This window comes from Chinchilla lanigera, unplaced genomic scaffold (genome assembly GCF_000276665.1).
Source record: "Chinchilla lanigera isolate Chin_1 unplaced genomic scaffold, ChiLan1.0 scaffold00159, whole genome shotgun sequence".
Classification (NCBI taxonomy): Eukaryota; Metazoa; Chordata; class Mammalia; order Rodentia; family Chinchillidae; genus Chinchilla; species Chinchilla lanigera.
The window spans coordinates 1,123,209-1,142,831 of NW_004955560.1; the positions used below are offsets into that span (position 1 = coordinate 1,123,209).

At 38.1% G+C, this 19,623-nt stretch overlaps 1 protein-coding gene and 1 long non-coding RNA gene across 2 annotated transcripts in view; one reads left to right on the forward strand and one right to left on the reverse strand.

Annotated features, from left to right (window-relative positions):
* The window catches only part of Npsr1 (neuropeptide S receptor 1), a 173,461-nt gene that overhangs the window by 53,558 nt on the left and 100,280 nt on the right, over positions 1-19,623 (reverse strand). The window lies entirely within an intron of this gene.
* Positions 970-3,105, forward strand: LOC102022975. The gene is made up of 2 exons (XR_265005.2): positions 970-1,109; positions 2,934-3,105. It is a non-coding gene; the product is annotated as an uncharacterized LOC102022975 (long non-coding RNA).

Consider the following 19,623-nt stretch of genomic DNA (forward strand, 5'->3'; position numbering starts at 1 on the left):
AGAGAAGAGAATTATTCATTAGCCAGTAAGGTGGACTGCCACTTCTCATGGTCGATCTATCTACTGCTGTCTTTGAGTGTCCAACTTGCCCCTCAAAAGGAACTATTTCTTGGGGAGATCAACTGGTGCCTTTGTGTCAAGTTGATATTGGACTCCTTCTGTCCTGCAAAGGCTAGCCATGCTCCTGATGTTATACTTATTCAGGATATGCACTTGCCTTTCCTGACCTCCGATCTATAGTCAACATCCCTTTCTTCTCTCTGGGATTCCGATGTCTCCTAACTAGAATGGAATACACACAACTTAGTATCTGACAATATAGTGCTCACTCCATAGTGAAGGGGATGTGGGATTAGGCACATGATCAATGCACTATCTAGACGCAACTGTCCTTGCAGAGCACTGGTTTGGAGTGCTGAAAGAACAGATAAAAGGCCAGCCTGCAGCTCCTGCCCTGAAATGATGGGCAACACCCATCAGAATACTGGCTATGCACTGAAAGCCCCCTTTGCATTGTGTTTCTAACGTTGTGTTTCTAACATGAAGTTCATATATGTCTGGGGGGTCAGGGGAGACTGGAAGCATGCCCTTGGTTAACATCACTTCCAGTGATCTTTTAGGGGCTCTGTGCTTCCTTATGTGCACCTCTGTGCTCAGCAGATAAGAGTTTCTGGTCCCCAGAGGATATCCACTCATGTCAGGAGACACAACAAGAACTAAAGTGTCACTAGGGAATCTTGTGTCTAGCAGCTACTGGGCAAGAAATGGAGTCACCATCTTGGAAAGAGTAAATGCTTGTTGTCAGTAGATGGAGGTGTTCATACAATCGGTAGAGCACAGGAAATTTTCTTGTACTTGTCAAGTTATGACTCACTGCAGTCAGTCAGTGGATGTGGTCAGGGCTGCTGGGCACCCCCAGCAGGTTCTACTGTGGGTTTGTGCAGATTCTTTACACCCTAGGCTGCCCTACCTATGCTGTGGTGGGAGGCAAAGGGGAGCTGAAATGAAATCTTTATTATTGTCATAAAGACATGTACCCTGGCTTCTAGATCCACAAAGAAAAGATAGATGTCACCTCTCTCCTGTAATATCCATAGGCTGTGCCTGAGGTAAGTTATTCAGCTCAAAATTCAAGTATGCCTCTTTTGGGAAACATCACTAGGCTTTGTGGAGAGGCTTTGTTATTCTTGCAGAGTTCTACGTAGGCAAAGGTGTCAACTCAGAAAAGGAGTATGCATCTGGCTAGGTTCTGAATAAACAACAAAATGATGTGGTCTACTAAAGGAACAGATTTTAGTGTTGGATTTGAAGTTAACATACTCATAGTTCCATTTCCAAGGGCATATTTTTTCTGGCATGTAACTACTGAAGAGGAATAGCAAGAGAGAAAAAGAACAGTCATTTGGTTAAATTACTTCTGTGACTCCTGGAAAATGAGTTTTATTAATGTCAGTATAGAAAGGAGCTGAGCACTCTAAGCAGGGCCTGGCACAAGCTAGGTGCTTAACCCATGCTTGTTGAATGGACTGTCTCTGGGGTTCGGGAAGGCTTTTATATAACAGAACAAAACAAAATGAAATAAAATGAAAGAGAACGAAAAATCCCGGAACACTGCCAAATTTTAAATTTTGAAATAATTAAAGGCTCATAAGAAGTTACAAAACTAGGACAAAGTTTTCATGTACCTATCTTCCCAGTAATGACATCTTATATAAATGGATTTAGGCTTCATGATTTAAAGGAAAATTACAATTCTTAATCTAGGCTACAAACAAATTGAACATGATTGCCAGGGATGTTATTAAGCAGTTATATCCTTAGCAAAGTTCCAAATATTCAGAAGTATTTATTTATTTAATCTCATAAGAAACTGTGAAGTATATACCCACTTTACAGTTCAGTAAACCAGGGGAGGTGAGAACATTATCCTAATATTTTACAGCAAGTTTGGGGTGAGTCAGACTTTTAACCTAGATGCTTGGATGTCATATTTATGGTCTTTGTCATACTCAACCTGTATTTTCCCTTTCATATTTTGTCCTTTCTTTAAAAATGCTTATTTTTTGTATTGCCTTTCAATAACTAGCGTACAGATATGAAGCCCTGTCTTCTTTCTATCCACTATTTCCCTACTTGGGAGGCCCTAATAAATGTTTAGATTCCTGTTAATGGCAAGGCAGTTTGTATTTCTTGCTTTACTGTTAACCAGGCAGTCTGATGCCCACGATTTACTGTTATGGTTTGAATGTGTCCTCCAGAATTCATGTGTCAGAAGTTTAATTCTAGGAGGTGGCACCTAATGGGAGGTATTTAGGTTATGAGTGCTTTGGCCTCATGCAATGTTAATGCCTTTATAAAGAGGGATTGTGAGACGGCTATTGCTCTTCTGCTTTCCACCCTGTGGAGATCCAGGTGCTATCTTGGAAGCAGAGAATGGCTTCACCAGACACCTAGCCTGCTGAAGCCTTAACCTTGTATTCCTAGCCCTCAGAACTCTGTGATGATACATTTCTGCTTATAAATTATCCACTCTCTGATATTCCATTATAGCGTTCTCAAACAGATGGTTGCTTCTTATCTGTCCTTATTTGGCATTTTACTATTGAATACCCTCTGTGCATTCAGAAATGCATTCTTTCTGCTTAGAATGACCACCCACCTCTCATCAACATATTGAATTCTTGTTCGTCTGTCAATATTTAGCCATATCTTTTCTCCTATAGCTTTTCTTGTTTTTTGTTTTTTTTTCCCCCGGTACCGGGAATCAAACTCACGACCTTGAGCTTGCCAGGCAGGTGCTGTGCAGCTGAGCTAAATGCTCAGCCCCTAAAGTTTTCTTGACCATTTTCCTGATATGGTCCTCAAAAGAGTATATGTGGGCCCTTCCAGTTCTGTGTCAGCATGTTTGTCTCTGCCTTTTTGTTTCTCTACAGGAAATGACAGTAATAGGCCTTGGCAACACCCGGGCACACAAGAGAGTCTAAGGCCTGGAGGAAAAAATTCCATGGCAACACTGGGATTGAAGAGTTCTTGCTGAAGATCGAAGATGTGAGCACAGCCTCGAGTTGTGGGTTGTGACTAATAAAATAGCAGTTTTGTAAAGCCTTTCCCGGCTGGAATGGAGTGAGTGGACTGGATGTTGGAGTTGCTTGAATCTTCTCTTTTGGTTACTGGTGTTTCTCTAGGTCTGAGTGGTTATATGAACAATTAGAGTGTGTTCTGGTGAAGTCCGATTTCCCCCTGGAGCTTCATTTTAAATAAGCCTATTTCTGGAAGCACACCATCAATGCAATCATGCTGCTGAGCTTGTTCATTGCTATTAGGCAAATGATGCTAGATCTGATCAGTAAAAACCTATTTAGTTACCTAAGTAATTGAGTGCATTGCAAATAAGCTGCTTCTAAATGGTAATTAACAGGACCTGGGGAACAAAGGGTACACTTCAAAGGCTTAATGACTTCCATGCATTACTCTTGACTTTCAACATTCATTCTGTGAAAGGTTCTAGGAACCTGTAATTCTCAGAAAATCCAAGGCAGACTCCCAGTAGGCATTACTGCTCCTTTGGGGGGTGTCTTGCAACTGTGAGTGTGGACTCCCACTTGGTACACAAAGGTGGGTGCAGGGGGGAAGAGTTGACAGACCTAAATGATTAGTAAGGATTGGCCAGTGAAAAGAGAGTGAAGGGCATTGATTCTAGCACAGATAAAAATATGAGCAAAATTCTGCACATGAGAAAAGTAAGAGGAGAAACTCCATGGCCCATTTATATGAAATGACACCAGTTTGTCATTTCTGAAGCCTATAAAGTTGGAGTGGAGGTGTGGCACGAAATAGGGCTGAAGGCACAAGAAGAGTTTGATCTTTTGAGGTTCTCATGCACCAGTTAAAGGGGTTTGCACTTTTTCTTTTATACCATAAGAGAGATTGAAAATTTATATCTTTTTGAGCATTAATCTTGATTTTTCAACTTAATTGGATGAGGAAATGCCTAGCAGATTAGTAAGATACACTGCTGGGTGCACCTGAGTGGGAAGGCTGACCTTGGTGTTTATATTCCCACTTCTTCCTCTCTAGTACTGTTCTGCTCTGTTTCCTGCCTGCCATGGACCAGACATTTTTACCCTACCATGCACTTCCATCACAATATTTCTGCCTTGAAGTCAGCCCTCTAGAGGCCGAATGTCCTGAATCTGTGACCAAAATTAAACCTCTCCTCCTTTAAGTTGTAGGTATTGGATATTATGTCCTAGGCATGGGAGAGCAGACTAAGAGAGTCTTTAAATATATGTTTTAAATAGATTTCTTTAGTTACTGTGGGAAGGATCAATATGGTAGGGCCAGTACTGGAATTACCATTTAAACTACTTAGGGGACTGTGCAGAAATCAGAAGCTAGTATATATAATTAAGAGTAGGGATAGAGAGAAACATGTAGGTTTGAGATATGCTTTATAAAGTAACATAGAGAGGCTTTAATGACTAAGTATTAAAATTTTTAAATATAAGATAGAAGGAAAGTTTGTGGTATGTTACATGTATCTTGGGTGGTCCTAGAAGATGGTAGTGCCATTAACTGGGCATGACAATACAGTACAAGAAGATAAACTCACTAAGATGAAATATGAATGACTTTGGATTTTAATTGGGGTTTTAGAGAATTCACATTAGTACTGATATCATTGGACTGAAACCTAACCACTATTTTAGTTGCTTCTATGGGTTTCATCTATTTATTCCCTTTCTATTTCTCTCTATTTCTCTTTGTTTCATCCTTTCTCCCCCTTCTATTTCTCTCTGGATTAGTTGAACTCTTATGATTTCACTTTTGTCTCTGCTATTGGCTTACTAATTATTACTATTTCTTCTTCCACTTCATTTTTCCTATTTCTTTTCAGATTTATAGTGTGTATTCTTAACTTATGTAGTGCTTCTATTTAGTACTATGCAAATTTGTAAATATTATGAGGGCTTAAATAGCCTAATTCCTCATAAAATTTGTGCTAATGTTTAAATATTTAATTTTACATGTATTATAAAGCCAACTACTGCAATTTTGCTTTAAACAGTCAGTTACATAAAAACAAGAAAAAATGTGCTTTCTTGGTAAATTTTCCTCTTCAGTTTTTCTCTGTGCATAGTTCTTTATTTTCTTACAGACAAAATTTCTGGCCTGGTGACATATCCCTTCTGTCAGACTTCTTTTGATGTTTCTTGAAATACTGGGCTGCCAGTAAGGAATTCCCCCACTTTGGCTTTGCTTTTTAAAACATCTAGAAGAGTCTTTATTGCTCCTTCATTTTTATCAGATACCTTTGCTAACTATAGAATTCTGAGTGATAGTTTTTCCCCCCGTTGGCTTCCAAGGTGCTCTTTTTTCTTCTGGCTTGAATACCTTCTGGCAAGAAGTCTGCTGTATTTCTGATACTTTTTGCTTTGTATTTAATGTGTGCGTGTCTTTCCCCCCAATTGCTTTCAAGTTTTCTCTTTATTTTTCTTTTTCTAGTAGTTTGAGAATTATTAGTCCACGATTTTTCTCTCTTGCCCTCTTTCTCTTTTCTGTGACCCTAAGTTGCGTTAGATCATGTAGCATTATGTTTTCTGAATGTTGTCTTTCCCTCTACCCCTGCTCTTTCTCCCCTCTCTTCTCCTTTCTCCTTCTTCATCCTCTTCTCTTTATGTTTCAATTTGGGTAATGTGTTGTTAAGTCTTCAAGTTACTTAATCCTTCCTTTGACTATTTCAAATCCAGAGGCGGGTCTTTAAATGGATTCTGTGAATTATTTCTTTTTATTTTTAAATTTCTCACATTTCCAATTCACTCTTGCTTATAGTTTTTATCTTTCTATTAAAATTACTCAATTGTTGTCTACCATTCTCTCTAGAAATTTTTACTTATTAATTACAGTTATGTAACAGAAAAGGATTTTTTTTTTTTTTTTTTTGGTTTTGGTTTTTCTCCGGTACCGGGAACCGAACTCACGATCTTGCACTTGCCAGGCAGGCGCTTTGCCGCTGAGCTAAATCCCCAGCCCCGATTTTTTTTTTTTTTAAGAAAAATCTCTTACTTAAATATCATTTGGAGGACTTCTGAAAAAATGCAGAGTGGTAAGCAACAACTAGCTGGTATCGCAGAATTGGAATCCAGAGACTGGAAAATAACAACTTGTGGAAGGGAGAAACAAACAAACAAACAAAGAGAAATAGATCTTCAGGAGCCAGGAAGAATCTGACAGGAAAGTCAAAACCTATAAAGAAACTGAAGAGACTGAACACAGTGCAGAAAGGGACAATCTGAACTTTCTCCCTAAGTTTACAGAGACAAAGTAAAAGCTGGGGACGCCTGAGGCTTTAGGGAGAAATGTGACAGTGGAATGGAGTGCTATGTATTTTGAACTGCAGGAAGAACTTAGAGTTCTGCTCTTACATGGGTTGTTTGTCATGCAACAGCTAGTGAGTGACTGCAGTCCAAGCACCTGCCACCTCTGGGGAAAGTACTTGCCACTGGAGGGAAGGGTTGATTGTTTGAACCTGGACTCAGAGCTGTCACAGGACAGGCACACTTCAGTGTTCCCAGTGTTATGTTTCCATCATGCTTAGATGAGAAAGAGTCATGGAAGTTAGCCTTGGACAGAAAGCTGTGGTCACCTGGAAAGAAATCCCCTAAGGAGTTTAAATTGAAGGTCATAGGTCTCATTCCCATGGCCAGGCTTAGCCTGAATTGTTCTGGATTTGGAAGTTATGTCATTGGTGCCCTCACCTTAAGCTGGGACATGAATCCAGCGGGGACTTGGAGTTTAAGTGCCTTCTTTATCTAACAGCTTGAGCAAAGACACATTTTGACTGGGACCCTGCCCTGAAATTGTATATCTCAGTGGACAGACATACATTCAAGATCATAGGGAAATTTCCTTCCTTCTTTCCTCCCTTCCTTCCTTCCTTCCTTCCTTCCTTCCTTCCTTCCTTCCTTCCTTCCTTCCTCTTTCCTTCTTCCTTTCTTTCTTTCTTTTTTTTCTTTCTTTCTTTCTTTTATTCTTTCTTTGTCTTTTTGAGACAGGGTTTCACTGTGCAGTTCATGCTGGACTTGAACTTACTTTGTAGCCCAGGCTGGCCTCAAACTTGCAGTGATCCTCCTGCCTCAGTTTCCTAAGTGCTGAGATGACAGGTGTGCACCACCATGTCTGGATTCTTCTTTTTTTCTTTGAGTGTGTGCATTATTTTTTGTTGTATTCTCTTTTCTGCTTTCCTCCTTTCTTCTACACAGTTTATTGTGGTTTGGGGAATTTCCTTTGTTCTTCTTATTTTTCTTTTTAATTTCTCCTTTAAATTTTCTCTTTTTATTCTCATATAATTTATTTTTCTACCTCTTTTTATTTTATGTTATTTCTTTCCAGTTTTTTCTCTTACATTTATCTAATTCTATAAACCTCCTTCTATTCACCAATGGTATCCTTTATACCATCTCTCTCTCCTTCTCCTCGTATAATAAAGTCCCTTATTCCCAACCCCCTATATCTTTAATAGGATAACCATAAATCTTTATTAATCTTTTAATAGGTAACTCTATAAAATTATCATTAAATTCTTTTCTACCTTTAGAGGACATGGAGCTGTCATATGTAGTACATTTTAGCTGTACTTGAATATCTGGATTTTCTTAATGTTTATACCATAATTGTGGATTTCTTCTCTAGGGTTAAAAGTGGTACATAATTAGTTCTTATCATATGTTAATATCCAATTTGTCTTGAATGGTAATATGTAGCTTCTTTGCTTGATATTATCAGGGTCTCATAATTATTGCTATTTCTCTATAAGCCAACACTCAGATTACTTTTGTAATATTAACAATACTAGAGTATATTTCCATAGAACTCAGTGTTGGATTAAGTACACTGCATCCTCTCCTCCTAAATTCATCAAGGTGGTTGGATCTTGGGGCTGAGGCAAACAACTATAATTAGCCATGTCCAAAGTACATCACTGAAAAGTGACTAATGTGATCTCTATATCAGTAAGAAAGGTTTTACAATGTAAGCACACACAAACCTCAAGTAAAAAATAATAGAGAAGGCAACAAAATGTTTCCCCAAACTCCCAACTCCACTGAAACCAAATGAAAGGGCATGAATTGGGAAAATAGCATAAACTACACACCTGAATTACTCAAAAGGATAGCAGAATAGTTTACAAAACACATAAAAAAATGCACCTAATGGTATTACAGAAGGTATAACTAAACAGATAATGAAAGTAATAGCCAAATGATCCAGAAGCTTTCAGAAGACACTAGTAAAAAGCTACATGTTTTAAACAAAATGATACAAAGCATGAATGGCTAGTTGAGAAAAAGTTAGAGTCCATGAAAATATTTCAACCACAAGTCCAGGAGATTAAAATTATATTGAAATTATGGACAGCAGAAGTAACCAGTGTAAGGACAGAATATCAGAACTAGAAGGCAATGATACCCTTAAAGACCAACTACACAAAGACAACTTAAAAAATGAGAGTACATGAGAAATTGATCCAGTATTTGCTGGGTGATGCAAAGAAGACTAATCCAAGAATAACTGGAATAAGCAAAATATCACAAGACAACACAAATGACATAAAAAAAGCCCTATTCACAGAAAATAATGGCAGAAAACTTCTCAAATATAAGGAAAGAAATAGACATACAGATAAATGAGGCTCATGGAATTTCACATAGCCACGGCCCAAAAATAACTTTTCTGTAGTATATTGTACTCCAAGTATCAAAAGTCCATCACAGGAATGAAAACTTAAAAGCTGTTAGAGCACCAGAGCCCATGTGTCCAGTTTAGGGAGGACCCCAGGACTGACTAGATGAACATTTTATGCCCAGCTACACACTAGGACCTGCATGTGCATCCCAGAAAAAGCTGGGACTGACTGGACTGAGTGCCATACTCCCATGCACGTGGCAGGGCCTGAGCACACAGCACGGGAGGACTGAGGACCAACTGGATAAATGCACACAGTGAGGTGACTGTGCTGCCTCCAGAGCACAGGACAAAAGAGGGAACAACTGATAGACCCACCTGATTGAAAAAGAAACCAACATTGAAGAGGACAGTGTCATGTCTGATCTGAAGCACTACCTTATCACAGTGGCTGTGTGAGAAAAACCTTGGAAGATAGGCTTGGTCAGGGAGAAAGCTAATAGGGATCTATTGGGATTCCCAGGATCAGACAAAGAAGTTCACAGGGCTTGATCATTTAGGGAGGTCCAATTTGAGAGGTGAAATCTTTAGAGAGGGTGGTCTTGAAAGAAGAGGTAGTTAGTCTAGTGTTATCTTTGAGCTCTAGCATGGCTCCTTATATTCAGCAGAAACCAGTGGTCTGAAGCATTATAGGCTAATATATGTATGGTCAATTTTTCTGCATTAAAATCATACTCCTGTAGTTCTTTTTTTTTTTTTTTTTTTTTGGTTTTGGTTTTTCTCCGGTACCGGGAACCGCACTCATGACCTTGCGCTTGCCAGGCAGGCGCTTTTGCTGCTGAGTTAAATCCCCAGCCCCCTCCTGTAGTTCTTATTACAGGATGACTGTGAGTGTTCCCCAGGGGTTGGCAATATTCAGTTGACAGTTGTTGCTAGTGCTGTCACTGAATTTATTACTATAAGGATGTAACATAGTAGTGGATTAACACCCGTTTTTCTCTCTATGCCAATATTTGGATTTCCTGGGGATTATAAACAACAAAAAAATGATATACATATACATAGCTTCATGGGAGGACTAGGGAACAGAAGACTTCCAAGGTCCCTTAACTGTCCTAAGGCAAATCAGAAAGGTACAAGTGGAGAGGAAAGCAAATATCAGTTAAGGGGATGCTACAATAAGTTAATAGAACTTCATTAAACAAGATGGTAAGAATTCAACAATGGTAATGATTGTTACATTGCATATTGTTCTTGTTTAACAAAGCTCTGTATTGTTTCTAATTTTTTATCACTTTTTATTCTCTTTAATGGTTTGATCAATCTTGCATTCTTACACCTGGTAGTATGAGCATCTTCGTTGAAGATAACAATATGTAATATAACAACCATTGTTAATTCCTATCATTTTGTTTCAAAATCCTGTATCATTTTATTGTTTTTGCTTTTGTCTTTGTTGTTGTTATTTTGTTATTTTTTAAATTCTCTTTAACATAAAAAGAAGTTTATAGACTGGATGGAGAAACTACATGAATTTAAAGAGGAAATGAACCAAAATTCATGGCATTATCATTCAGAATGCCCAGAGTAGATTCAGGGGAAATAAGTAAAAAGATGGAGGTGTTGAACAAGATTATTCAAAACATGAATGGCAGATTCAACAAGGATATAGAATCTTTGAAACGATGTCAGACAGAAATACATGAAATAAAAAATTGTATAAACTTCACAAATTGCAGAAATGTCTAATGTGAAGACAGAATATCTGAAGTTGAGAACAAAATGGTTAAGTACAGAGAACTACTCAAAGAAGCCACAAAAAAAATGAGAGATAAGAGCATCCAGCAATTACTTGGCAACACCAAGAAGTAAAATCTAAGGCTAACTGGACTTAGAGAAAAATTGGAAGATAACACAGATGGAACTATTAATATGTTTACAGAAATCATAGAAGAAAATTTCCTGAACATCAGAAAAGAGTTTAAAGAACCACTAAGTGTGTCTTGCAGAACACCAAACAACTGCAATGAGAAAAGAAGTTCACCAAGGCATATGCTTATTAAATTGCTAAACATCTAAAAAAAGGTAATTTTAAAAGCAGTCAAAGAAAAACAAACAAACAAAGAAACACATACAAAGGAAAACCAGTTAGCATACTTGTCAACACAAAGACCAGAAGAGCTTGGAGTGAAGTATTTCAAGCCCTAAAAAGCAAGTAATATCCAACCTAGATTAACATATCCAACAAAACTATCTTTCAAAATAGGTGGAGAAATAAGGACACTTCAAGAAAAAGACTACATCAAAAGACCTATGAATGCTAAACCAGCACTCCAGAAAATATTTTTAAAATCCTAGACAGAAAAATGAAACCAATAAAGCTAAAAACACAGATGAACCAGAAGCACCAAGCAAGGACAATGGATAGACAACAACAACAAAATGACAGGAAAAGAAAAACAAATGAATCACCAACAAAGAAAGAATGAAAGGACAGTAATAAATCAATACTTCTCAGTAATATTTCCCAATGTCCATGGCCTCAGCTCTTCAACTAAAAGATACAGTTTGATAGATAGAACTGATAAAAAAGAACAAAATCAAGCATGCCATTGCAATCAAGAAACTTATCTAATTTGAAAAAGGTATTCATAGACTAAAAATCAAAGTATGGAAGACAACATCCAGGCAACAGGACACAAAAAGTAGCAGGGGCAACAATTTTAATGTCAGACAATTTAAACTTCAAGCTGAAGATGATTAGAAGATGCAAAGAAGGTTATTACATGCTAGTTAAGGGAAAAATCCAACAGGATGATATAACATTTATAAATATTTATGCACCAAACACTGGAGCACCTATCTTCATAAAAAAGAGTGTTGAATGTAAAAAATCAAATAAATACTAATGCAATCAGACTGGGGGATTTTAACACCATTCCCACTTTTGTAAAAAGATAGATCAATTAAACACAAAATAAATAAAGAAATATCAAAGCTGAACTAAAACATACGTGGACTTAATAGATACTGCGTTGGTTTGAGGGATATTTTGCAAGGTGAACAACATAATACAGGACACATAGTTTATAAGATTGTTTATAACAGTCACTCAAAGAATGATATACAAAAGAGTATAGGAAATCTGTCCATACACTAAGATGAGGGTACCTATCCAAGGGCCTGGGTCCCACAGAATTGTCTTGCATGAGTCCAGCTGAAGACCTAGAGCTTATAACAATGATTCCCACAAGTCCAACTGGAGGCCTATAGCCCGTAACAATATCTCATACAGGCCTGTTTTACAGATCTGTGCTGGGAAGGTGCAAAGGTCAGTGGTGGAATCTAGGAAGTCTGTGCCAGTGGGATGAAGGATCTGTGCTAGCAGGCTGAGTGATCTACACTAGAGCAAGGAAGTGATACACAAAGTAAGAACCAAAGCTTCCCTGAAAAATACCACAGCCATCCTCAACAACACTGAGCTCCCGAGCTTCTCCAATAGTGAAGACAATTGAGTCCCCATCAGGAAAGCCAGTGCAGCAATCTTCTCCAGGAGACTGGCACCACACCATCTTCCCCTCCAGAGCCAGGAAGCGATGTTCAAAGTGAGGACCAGAGCTTCCCCACAGTGAATGGAAGCTATTCTCAGTGCCAGCAAAGTCCTGAGCGCCTCAGAAGATGAAAACAGCCAAGTTCATCAGGAAAGCCAGCATGACAAGCTCCTCCAAAAGAACCAACAGCTTCTTACAGCTTCTACTAGCTTCCAACAGCCTCAACTCAGTTCCCAACAGCCTAACTTCTCCAGTTCTGCCTCTTATACTGCCTGCCACAGTCCCCAGGTGGGCCTCCCACACCCAGCACCAGATTACTCAGTTCATCTGGGTGTTATAAGTTGACAACCAGTTGTCAATCAACTATAGATAGCTACAAAGGATTCCACCCTACTACAGCAGAGTAAACATTCTTTTCTGTAGCACACAGTACTTTTTCCAAAACAGATAACATACTAGTTCACAAAGCCTACTTAAATAAATATAAGAAAATCAAAATCACCCTATGTGTACCATCAGAGCACTGTACAATGAAAATAGAAATCAGTGACAGAAGAAATCAAAGAACTGGTAAAACACGTGGAAAATGAGTAACTCACTCCTAAACAGTCAATGTAAATGAGTAACTCACTCCTAAACAGTCACAGTAGAAATCAAGGAAAAAATTTAAAAATTACTGGAATTTTAAACTGAAAATGTCTGTATATTTTAATAAAAATGCCTGTACATTTCAACTCACTGAAACCTCTGAGACACTAAGAAAGCAGTCCTAAGAGGGAAGTTCATTGCAGTCAATGCTCACCTTACAAAAACAGTGCAAGCTGAAATAAATAACCTTAAGAGAAATCTTCAGTCACTTGAGAAAGAACAGTAATCCTGCCCAAAACCAAAATTAAGGAGGGAAATCATAACGGAGGGAAACTGAAACTAAAAACAATACAAAAATCAACAAATTGAACAGCTGGTTCTTTGAAAAAAGAAACAAAGTAGATAAGCCCTCAGCCAGAAATACCAAGAGAAAAACAGTACAAGGTGGGCGTGGTGATGCATACCTATAATACCAGCACTCTGGAAGCTGAGACAGGAAGATTGCTGTGAATTTGAGGCCAACCTGGGCTACACAATGAGTTGAAGGCCAGTCTAAATTACACAGCAAGACCCTGTCTCAAAAAAAGAAGAAACACAGAAAAGACTCATATCAATATAATTAGAAATGAAAAAGATGAAATCAGAACAGACATTATTGAAATCCAGAAAACATTTAGTAACTACTTTGAAAAAATGACATTCCAAAAAACTGGCAAATTTTAAAGAAATAGACACATTCCTAGATTCTTAGAAATTACCAAATCTAACCCTGGAAGACACAAAAAATGCTGAACAACTCAGTGGCAAACAATGAAATTGTTATAGTAATAAAGAATCTTCCAACTAAAAATGCCAGGACCTGATGGATTTACTGTTAAATTCTACAAAACTTTTAAGGATGTTATATTACCTATACTCCTCAAGTTCTTCAAAGAAATTAAAAGAAATGCATTGCTCCTAAATTCACTCATAGAAGCCAGCATCAGTATGATTCCCAAACCAGATAAAGTCCCAGTGGAAAAAGAAAACTACAGGTCAATCTCCTTCATGGAAATACATGTGAAAATCCTCAAGATATTAGTGAATAGAAAGCTGTACATCATGAAAAGTATCATATATCATGACCAAGTAGAATTCATCCCAGAGATGCAATCTTATTCCACATATATTGCTGTGGTATGACTCCAGCCTCCTAGGATTCACACCCTCTATCATCCAGGTTCATACTGTACTGGTGTTGTCCTGTGTCACTTCCTGACTTAGGTTCTGGAAAACTGTAGTGTCTGTCTTGGGTCTCCTGGTTCGAGTGGCCACTGGGCTTCTAACATTGTCCATGCAGCAAGGTTCTGATACTATTTCAGCACTTTCATTTAATTGTAGATGTTATTTAATTTCTTATTTAGTTTCATTTTTGACACACTGGTTGTTCAGGAGGGTGCTATTTACTTTCCAAGTCTTAATATATTTTTTGTGGTTTCTTTTGCCATTTTTCCAATTTCATTGTACTATGGTCAGATAATATGCATTGGATAATTTCAATTTGTTTGCATTTACTTAGGTGTGTTCTATGAACTAGTATGTGGTCTATTTTGGAGAATGTCCCATATGCAGAGGAGAAGAATGTATATTCTGATTTTGTGTGGTGGAACACTCTGCAGACATTTACTAAGTCCATTTGTTCATAGGTTTGGTTTAGTTCTAATATTTCTTTGTTGATTTTTAGTCTAGTTGATCTGTCTATATGTGACAGTGGAGTATTGAGATTCCTCATTACAAAAGTGTTAGCAGTCATTTAATTTTTCATATCCATTCATATTTGTGTTATGTAATTAGAAGAATAGCTGCTCCCTTTCTAGAGGCAGCTATTCTGGGTCTCTGTTGCATGGAGTTTTGTTTTCCATCCTTTAACTTTCAGTTATGAATTTCTTTTTGAAGTAAATGTATTTTTTGTATGCAGCATATTGTTGCATCTTATTTCTTGATCCATTCTGTTTCTTTCATTTGGTGAATTGAGGCTATTTATTGATGGTAGTAACTGGTGTGAGTTGGCTTATTTTCTCATATTATTTTCCTGTTGTTCATACCCTGTCTTTCACTCCTTTTTAATTGTTTGCCCTGCTTGGTGGCTTCCTTGTGTTGGTGTTCATGGAACTGTGATCTTCCTTATCTCTTTCTAAAATATCCTTCTGACCATTTTGGAGAACTGGTTTGGTAATCATGAATTTCTTCAGTTGTTCTTCGTCATGAAAGTATCTTATTTCTTCATTGATTTTGAAAGATAATTTTACAGAGCACATCAATCTAGGTTGGAGACTGTATTCTTCTAGGCCTTCAAATTCTTCACTGCAAGCTCTCCTTGACTTAAGTATTTCTGTTGAGAAGTCTACTGTGGTTAAATGGGTTTTGCTTTATAGGTGATTTGTTTCTCTTGTCTAACTGCATTTAATTTTCTGTTCTTCTGATGAATTTATGGAATCTTGATTACTATATGTCTTGGTATAGATTTATTTTGGTCATAATTATTTGGAGTTCTATATGCCTCACCTGTTTGTATATCAAATATTTTTATCCAAGTTTGGGAAGTGTTCTGTCATTACTTCTGTGAAGAGATTTTTGTGGTGTTTGGACTATCTCTGGCTTTCTCATTGACCCCAATCAATCTTACATTGCTCTTTGCTTCATCTTATAGCTGCTGGATTGATTTTTTTTATAGTCCCTTCTTATTTTTAAGATAGCTTTCTTTTCTTGGTCACTTACCACAACACTGTCTTCTAGATCTGATGTTCTATGTTTGCCTTCATTTAGTCTGTTGTGTATACATTCTATGGAATTTTTAATCTCCTGGATATCTATTTATATGTGTTTCATGGCTTCCATTTGTTTAATTTGTTTGAAATTCATGGTTTCTATCATTTTGTTAAGCTCCTTTCTTTCTATAAATCTGTGTCCACTCCAGATTTGTTGGGCATGTCTTTCATTTTGATAATCATTTCTCTTTTTACCTAAGGGATTATTTTTTCTGTAGCTACCTCCTTTCTTTCCACTTATGCTGCTGTTTTTTCAGAAGTTCCCATAGTGCAGCTTCTGATTCTTTCTATCTCATTGTGCTCTGGACTTGTTCTAGGTGGGCTAGAGTTCTGGAGTTGCATTTTGCTTCTGTATCTTATCATTTTCTATTTTCTATTTTGTTTTACTTTCTGTGTTGATGCTTGTAGATTTCTTATGGTAGATTGCTTTATCACTAGTACTGGAGTTTCCCTAGGAAATGTTTATTTTTTCAGAGATGTCTTCTAGATGTAGGTGGTTCTTGGTATTTTGTCCATCCCAAGTTTCTGTCTTCTCCCATTAATGATGAGATGTTGCTATCTATTTGGCTCAGCACTCAGTCCTTTGGAATTGGACTATGGTCGTGGTTATGACCTTAGAGTACAGCAGATATGATTTCCTTGCTACAGTAGTACAATTAACAATAATAATAGCGTGAAACACAGCCTAGAAATTGACAAACTGTGGTAACTGTTAATTTGCTAACTTTACCCATAGGGGCATGATCTATATAACATCCCCCCAAAACAATCCCAGGAATTTATACACAATGAGCTTCTGCAAGTAGAGTGAATTTTCACTGTGGTGGGGGAAATTTAAGAGACATAGGGGACAAAACCAAAGAGATAAATAAAGAGAAATATAGTCAAAATAAAGAGAAATATAGTCAAAACAAGAGGATAATGGATGTTCATTCAAACTTTGGGAAACTGGAGAAGAGGGCAGGACAGAAAGAATGAAGGAGAAAGTAAAAGATTATTGAAGCAAACCAGAAAGACTAGGGAGAATGTTCACTCACATGAACATATCATAAGATCAAGAGAGATAGCTGAGGAAGGAAAGAAGATAAATAGAATAGAACTAAAATATATGTATGAACCAAAAAAGGGAAAACAATACACACAGAGAAAAAATGAATAAAATAAAGTAAAATAAAATGAAAGAAAATTCTTCTGGTGTCCATTGTGCTATGGTGAGAGCCATCCAAGTGAGAGCCATTACCAGGGAAAGCTACTGGCAATGACTTTAGAAAAGAAAAAATGTATTTGGAATACAAAGAGGGAGGTTGCTTGCACAGAGCTGGAGTGGGAGAAGTTGTGTGCATCAGAGTCACCTATGTGTCAACTGTACCAACACAAATACAGGTGCAGAGATTATAAAATAGGGCTCTTAGGCATGACTACCTTAAAGCAAAAATGCCCTTCTTGCAAGTGTGATGGTTAGATAGTCTCTGACAGTTTTTTTTTCCTGTTGTATTTGACTACATAATTTTTAGGACACTTTTCAGGCTCAAGCATCTTGCTTCCCTTTACATGAGCTCCAGCTGCCTGTAATGGAATCCACGCATCATTCAGAAAGACAGAGACAACCAGGTAGATGATGTGGTGCCTCAATGCCTTTGAGACTGAGGGCTAAAATAAGCAAGGGGGAAATTGTTACCAGCACTGCAAATGGAAAAAGTTAGATTTTTGTCTTATAGAGATAAACAACTTCTACAAACTTCCTCCTGCTGATCCCATAATCAACCCTCCTCCTCTCCTCAGCCCAAAGGAGGAGAGAGAATATGCAGATGCCAGTCTTAGAAGGTCAGAGGCTTCTTTTCCTCTCCACAAGCAAGGGGCAAAGAGCTAAAGAAGACTCTTAGTATTAAAGCAGGTGCAGAGATCTGCATTGTCACTCTGTGCTCCCCTTCCATCTGTTCTTGGTATAAAAGACCCTTGTACACAGGGAGATGATGATTTGAGGCAAATGCACCCCTCCACCTCCTTGGAGCTAGGCTTTGAATAAATCCTTTACTTTGTTATCCCAATAATGACCTCCTTTGAATTGGTCAGTGGTGAGCAGATGAACCTGAGAGTATGAACATAAGAACATGGTGACATTTTGTTTGACTGGTACATCACCATTTCTGCTTCAAATATATTCATAATGCATCTTTTTATGATTTCTAACTTTGGCTTCTTTGATTTGGAGCAAGGAGCTGGGGTACCAGAAAAGCAATCTGAAACAGAATCTCATTGCAGGGATTTTTATAATCCTTCTTCATCTTTTATAGTTGCAGCTCCTGAGTTTAAATCGATTATAGCTTTTTTGGTGACTCACTAAAAATGTCAAGTCTTTTAACAGGATTTGTCTTAATTTTCACAGAAACAGTAAGTCTTTAATGTCAGTTAAATTATATAATTTTCACACAAGTACAACTTGCATAGCCTGATTGGATGTAGACATCTCTGACTCATACGATACAAGAAGTGGGAGCAGAAGTGGACAGACTCACTGGGATCATCCTGCTGTTCATACGTTCAGTTAGTTAGGGTGTTTTGCTGCAGGACTGGACAGTGTGGATTAATGCAGCAATAAACTTAAGGAGATGCTGTGGAAAGAGTGGCTTCTGGTTTCCCCTGCTCTTTCCTGACCACATCCAGACTCCCTCTGCCCTGCCCTTTCTCCCTTCATGCCCTGCTTTGGCAGGGAAACTGTCTATGCCTGTCTGCCTGGAGAATGTCCCCAGGATCCTGAAGAGCCAAGGCTACTTCCTTGGCAAACTGGGTAACTCTTTTTCTTGACCAGGGCAGAGTAAAGAAGATATTGAATACAGACCCAATTTTTATGAAGATATTGATGATATGATAATTTAAGATCCTTAAGTTTTTTTTAGCTTCCACATTGGTGTTAAGGATGGGGTGCACTGATTTTCTTGGAGGGTAGGGACAGTATCAGTTGTGTATATCCAGACTTCATGGTGCTTCCAGATTTGTTTGTGGAACAGTTATGAGGGTGGGAAGGTGAGAGTTGCTTGTTTACTTATGGTAGCACATTAAGCTGTTTTTGGTATTGCTGAGGGTCCCTGTCCCTCTGTTTTCTTTTTGACAACCAAATGCTTGTGGGCACTCTAAATGGATGAAGACTTGAAGACCTCATGTGAGAATTCATCTAATGATAAAACATGCATCATCCAACCTCATGTTAGGTTCTTAACTGTCATGTATCTTTTTCCAAAAAGGAAATTTTTTTTATCTCTGTTTTGGACTTATTTTACAATAGTAATATTATTCTGGCATTGTGCCTTTCACCAAGATTAAGCACTAGCTGAGCTGAATAGCCTGCACTATAAAGTCCCTGGCTCTTTATTAATCTCAGGGAAGTGACTCGCACCTCAGTCATTACTGCTCAATTAGGTGAGAAATCATCACATCTATTCTCATTATAGCAATCTTTCCCCAGGAAGCTTTGTTCCCCAGGTTTGCACAGTGTCATCAAATCACAAGCGTGCCACTGTTTCCCTTTCTCCATTACTCTCCTACCGAGAAACCCAAGCCCTTTCCAAACATACTCTCTTTGCTTCTGTTGTACACAAAACCCTAGACCTCATAAGTGAGGCTGCCTGGTCTGCCTGGCTATCACTTGCTGCTGCCTGGTGAGCAGTTCTTTTGCTCATAGGTGTGGGCATCAAGTTCAGCAAGAGCAAATGCTCCCTCAAGACATGAGAAAGCAAGGCATTTTGCCCTGTTCCCTCTTCACTCCTCTTTGAGGCACAGTAGTGTGCTGTTGACAGCGAACAACACGAGACTCAAGGTGAATGTAAATCTAAGAGAACTTGCTTCTCTTTAAAGAGACTTTGTATTTCTAGCAAGAAGAATTCATACAGATGGGCTGGCATGTTTAGAAATTCAAGGGAAGGAGTGGAAAGCTTCATTTGTTATTATCCAAGAGGCGAGTTCTCCACGTCACACTTTTCTTTGCAGTCCTTGCC